General features: G+C 42.3%; 1 pseudogene; it reads left to right on the top strand.

The window, feature by feature from the left end:
• The first annotated feature begins 3,110 nt into the window (after positions 1-3,110).
• Positions 3,111-3,211, top strand: LOC131500496 (U6 spliceosomal RNA; annotated as a pseudogene).
• The last annotated feature ends 3,054 nt before the right edge of the window (positions 3,212-6,265 follow it).

Genomic DNA, 6,265 nt, shown 5'->3' with positions numbered 1-6,265 from the left:
TTTTGGTAGAATTATACTGAATTTGGCAACTCTTTCTGCCCATGGATCCTGTTCCCATGCTTTCATAAAAACACCTTTTTGCACTGGGGGAAAAAAAAAGAACTATACTGAATTTTACCTTCCCACCCACTGTAAATATGGAATGTTTAAGCAAAAGGAGTGAACAGGATGTAAAATGGCTTAGTCCCCTACCCACAGAACATTTTCAGCAGCCATTTATATTCAGCTGCTGTGTTCCTTCCAGAATCCAACAGGCTTGGGTAGAGTCCCACTTGCACCACTTCAGTTGGCTTTGTGACCTCGGGGGGAGTTATCTATCTGAAGCTTAGCTTCTGCACCTATAAAATGGGGACAATAATGGTAGGAGTGTAACAAAAGGGCCAATATAGGCAGAGCTCTTAGCTCAGGGCCTGACCCATACATAGCAAGGGCTCAATAAATCTCCTTTTTACCATCACTATTCAGATACGTTAATTCACTGCTGTGTCCTCCGCACCTCAAATAATACCTGGCATGTAGCAAGCACTCCGTGAACATTTGTGAAATAAACATCATCATTCATTATTATCGTTGTCGATCTAGGCTTGGCCACACTTGCCACCACCCCCCCAACAATTCACGTTTCCAAATGGACTTGAAGGTGATAGATCAGTATTCTTCAACTTTTCCCTGCAAAGATTCAGATAGAACTTATTTCTTCTGAATTCAAATGATTAAAGTGGGTTTTTTTTTGTATTTTAAAATTACAGTACTATGTTTGAAATTTTATTATGTAAGGTTAATGGATTTAAATCACTGGAGTTCATTTTTACATAATTTAAATGTTCTTTTGGTTGAGCTATTTCTTGAGGACTGCTCCAAAACGCCTTCAATGAGATCAAAATAAATTGATAGGCATAATGCAACCTTATGTGTGGGTAGTGCCGATTTTAGATTCTTCCCACAGTCTTCAGCAGTACGAGGAGATTGTAAACCCATCTCATATATCCAGAGAGATTCAGTGTATGCATCGCCCTCATAAACTTGGCAAAGGAGCAGCGATCACATCATTATAATCGAGGTACTTGTTTGATCCAACTTTTCTTTTTCTGTGTTCCCAGCTCCATAAAAATACCCCTTCTTCACACTCCTATATTTTCATCTTCTTTTTTGGGTAGTCTTTATTTATTTTAATCCATGATCTGATAGCCAGAGCTTCCCTCAGTCCGAGGTGGGCGGAGTGGCAAGTAAATTCATTAGTTTGAGAAGAGTATGGGGGAAGAAGAGGGATCATTTATTCATCAAGATGCTCAGATGCCTATTAGGTGCCCCGGGGCTCCCTGTGTGGACATGAAGAAGAATACGATGGGTTGCTGCCCAGTGGAGGAAATAGTAACATGAGGTGATAAAAGCTCGGATAGAGCCGTGTCTGATGTGTTCCGGAAGCTCAGAACGAGTGGTGACTTCCCACCTGGACAGAATAGGGTTTTACAAAGGCTTTACAGAGAAAGGTGCAGAAGAATGGGGCCATTGGGTGTGAAGAGGACTTTTTCAGCAGGTCCACAAATGTGGGGGCGGGAGGGGAGGAGTCATTCCAGACCCAAGCATCCACTGTGAGCAGAGAGGTGGGACTGTCAAAGTTCGAGATGAAATTTCTCTCCTTCAAACCGGCCCCTCCTTCTGCCTCCTGTATGCCAGTTAATGGCTGCACTATTCACCTGATTACCTGTATCTATCTGGCAGGTAACAGGAAAATTCAGTTCAAAATGGCTTCAACAACAGGGGATTTCTAGACGTGATAACTGGAGAGTCCAGGACTTCTTGGTCAGTTGATTCAGCAGCCCAAAGGTGTCTCTGGGGATCTAACTTTGTTTTGCTGCCCACATGGTCGGCTCTAGTCTATGGCTCATCCACGGGGGTCACTAGATGTTTGCCAGCTAATCTGGGTCTACGGGATTCCTTGGTCTTTTCCGGGGGTAGGGAAGGGAGAGCATTCAGTCTCAGCCTTCCAGTAGAGAGTTCTGACATTCACCCTTACTGGCAAGTTTAGACCACATGCTCACTCCTGAACCAAAACGATAGCCAGAGCAATGGAATGTGTTAATTAATGTAAGTCAGTCAAAGCCCACCACCAATGTTATGATAGGGTGAGCTTCACCAAAGCATGTGGGCTGCACAATGGGAAGGATTGGGGGTCAATTCTGGAGTGACGGTCTGGGTATTTTTAGGACGGGGAAAGCTGGGTAGAAAACAAATAAATGTCCACTACAATCACTACTCAGTTAGGAACGTGGGAGAATTCAGTATTGCTTCCCTCTCACTTCCCTATGTCCAACTGGTCAATACACACTGCTGATTCTACCTTCTTCTTCTTCAATGTTTTATTTATTTTTGAGACAATGCAAGCAGGGGAGGGGCAGAGAGAGGGGAAGAGAGGATCCAAAGCAGGCTCTGCACTGACAGCGGTGAACCCGATGTGGGACTCGAACTCACCAACTGTGAGATCATGACCTGAACTAAAGTCGGACACACAACCTACCAAGCCATCCAGGGGCCCCTGCTAATTCTACCTTCTTATCATTCTTTTGTCTTTTTATCATTCTTTTGTCTGTCCATTCTTTTGCCTCTGTTTGAGCACTCATCATCTTTCACCCATACTCTTAAAATCCCTCCTGACTGGGTTTTCTCTGTCTCTGCTGTCTCCTTGCTCCAAAGTTCCTTTGTACTTGTCTTGCAGTGATCTTCCTGTTATTCCCCAGCTTACAACCCAAATCACCCCCGTGGGTTAAATAATAAACTCTGAACTCCTTGGTAAGTCTTAAATGGCTTCCAAGAACTGTGTTATTAGCTTGCCAGGGCCACCATAACAAAATACTGCAGACTGGTAGCTAAACAACAGAAAATTTTCTCATAGTTCTTCAGGCTGAAAGTCTAAGATCAAGGTGTTAGCAGGGATGGTTTCTCCTGAGGCCCCTCTCTCCTTGGCTTGCAGATGGCCACCCTCTTGCCATGGCCTCACATGGCCTTTCCTCTGTGCACGCACATCCTTGGGTCGCTTCCTCTTACAAGGACACCGGTACTATTGGATCAGGACCCCACCCTTAGGACCTCATTTAACCTTAAAGGCCAGGGCTTGCTTGCATAGCACAGAGTAAAACTGGAAGGAAGTCAGAAAGATTAGCACGGACCCTGCATATGGATGACGTGAATTTGTGAAGCATTCCATAGTTCTCATAGGACCGCCCCACAGGTTACATGCTAATCACAAAGAGGAAAATGAACTCTTACAATGGAGAGATCTACTTGTCACCACTATATGGAAGTGATCAAGCCTAGCACACTAACGTGGGGCAGCCTCTGTGCCTGTAAGACGTCATGCCGTCTGTGTGCTGACTCAGTTATGATTCCAACCTGAATCCAATCAAGCCTCCAGAATTCACAGGAAATATGGGAATTGGGGGGGAGGGGAGTGGTGAGAAAGAGTTAAATGACAACAAGAGAAAACACGTAGATAAAATCAGAATATGGGCCATTCTACAAGGGCACCACTAATAAAACACTGTTTGGGGGAATCTGGTACCTGACTGTAAGACATATTTTTTTATATCCTCAGACAGACAAGATGGTGCTTCATAATCCACTCAGGTGTACAAAACGCTCTCTAAGACTCTCAAGGGCATGCTTTATAGCTCCTTTCAGCTAGACAGCATGCTTCTGATACAGGTATACCTCGTTTCATTGTGTTTTACAGAGATTGCGTTTTTTTAAATTATTTTTTAAATTTTTTCTTTTTGCAAATTGAAGGTTTGTGGCAACTCTGCATAGAACAAGGCTATTGGTGCCATTTTCCCAACAGCATTTGCGCAGTTCACATCTCTGTGTCACATAATGGTCATTATCACAACATTTCAAAAGTTTTCATTATTATTATATTTATATATAATATTTATATTATATATTATATATTTAATATATAATATAATATATAATAATATAATTATATTTATATATAATTATATTTGTTACGGTGACCTGTGATCAGTGAGTATGACTTGCTGAGAACTCAGATGACAGCATTTTTTGGCAATATTTTTAAATTAAGGTGGTACAGTTTTTTTTTTGACAGTGCTATTGCACATTTAATGGACTACAGTATAGTGTAAATGTGAATTTTATATGCACTGCGAAACCAAAAAATCCATTTGACTCGCTCTCTTGGCGTGGTCTGGAACGGAACCTGTAGTACCTCTGAGGTATGCTGGTACTCCTTAGGATGTAGTCCAACAGAAGCTTCACAAGGAGCCCAGGGTGAGCAAAGGCCTAACTCAAAGGGCCTGATCCTCATGTCCTAATGGGATGAGATTTTGCAGAAGTCTTGGAAAAGGGTGTGTGTATTTTGCAAGTGAGAGAAAAGCAAATAATTTGTGGCTGGAGGGCACAAAGGTCTCATGACAATTTTTAAGACATAGCTTCAAATTCTTTAAATCTGGATGGGCTCTGTGACTAGTTCGGACAATCCAGCATGGAGGACATGACGCTGTGTGATTTCTGAAGCTAGGTCATAAAAAGTAATGCAGCCTCTGTCTTGTTTACCTAAATACGTGCTCCCATATTGATGGGCCATTAGATCAGAACCTGAGCACCCTGAGGCCACCACGCTAGACAGGCTACATGGGCATGCTCTGGTGGGTGATCCCAGCTGAGCTCAGCCTTCCAGCCATCCCAACCAAGGTGCTCTGCAGACATGACAGTGAAGCCAACTTGGCCCCTGTGCCCAGTCCATCTGCCACCTGAATACCAGCAAGCGGTTTCTGTCAGAGTTCTGTGAAACAACAATTGTCTGACTGGCCCCTGCCTGAATTCATGATTCACAAAAACGGGAGATACAAATAGTTGTTTTTAGGGCTCCTGGCTGGTTCAGTCTGTAGAGCATGCAACTCTTAATCTCAGGGTTGTGAGTTCAAGCCCAAGTTGGGTATAGAGATTACTTAAAAATAAGATCTTTTAAAAATTTAAAAGAGAAATAGTTGTTTCAAGCTACTGAAGTTATAGAATATTTAAAAAAGTTGTATGTGGACAGCTTTGGCTCTTCAAAAAGTCATTGTCACGTAGGGGGGAAAGATGGGTATGTTTGAAGGGCTCTAGCAGCCAAATGCAATAAGTCATCCCTGATGGCACACACTTTGGGGACAACTGGGGAGACATGAACATGGACTACTAGATAATAGTTTTAGGAAATTATTGTTAATTTTGTTAGATACAATAGTGGTATTGTGGTTGTGTAGAAAAATGTCTTTATTTCTAGGAGATAATTCCTGAAGTAATTATAGATCAAGTATCATTATGATTGCAATCTACTATACAATGCATCAGCAAAACAATCACACACACACACACACGCATACACACACACACACACACACACAGTGAATATAGCAAAAGGTTAACAATTGCTTGAATCTAGGTACTAGATATATGGTTGGTTGTTCATTATACAACCCTTTTAACTTTTCTGTAAGTGAAAATTCTGTAATAAAAAGCTGAGAAAAAATATCAGGGAAAACTAACTTATGAATCCGAGTACGTGGCAGAATAATTAGCACAGGTAGGTATTCAATAAATGTTGGATGAAGTACTTAGGATTGTCAAATTCATCGAGACAGCAAGTCAAATGGTGGTAGCCAGGGGCTGAGGGGAGGGGAGAATGGGGAGTTAATGTTTAATGGGGACAGAGTTTCAATTTGGAAAGATAAAAAAGTTCTAGAGATGGATGGTGGTGGTGGTACAACAGTGTGAATGTACTTAATGCCACTGACTGTACTATTTATTTGAGAGCATGCATGGGGGGGGAAGGAAAGGGGGAGAGAGAGAGAGAAAGAGGGAGAGGGAGAAGGAGAGGGAGAGAGGGAGAGGAAGAAAGAATCTCAAGCAGGCTCCATGCTCAGCACAACACGGGGCTCAATCCCACAACCCTGGGATCGTGATCTGAGTGGAAATCAAGAGTCAGATGCTCAACCAACTGAGCCACTCAGGGCCCCCCAGTGACTGTACTCTTAAAAATGGTTAAAATGGAAAAAAAATGGTTAAAATGGTAAAATTTATGTTATATATTATTTACCACAATTTGAATAAAAAATTTCAATGTTGGATGAACAATGGCTACCGAAGCCCTAATTTCTGGAAACTGGAAATATTTTCCATGGCAAGTGGGAATTCAGAAGGCCAATGGAATTCAGGTTGTCAATCAACTGACCTCGAGATAGGGAGCTTAAGCTGGATGATTCGG

Source organism: Neofelis nebulosa, chromosome 17 (assembly GCF_028018385.1).
Source record: "Neofelis nebulosa isolate mNeoNeb1 chromosome 17, mNeoNeb1.pri, whole genome shotgun sequence".
Taxonomy (NCBI): Eukaryota; Metazoa; Chordata; class Mammalia; order Carnivora; family Felidae; genus Neofelis; species Neofelis nebulosa.
This window is presented reverse-complemented; position numbering and strand designations above follow the sequence as displayed.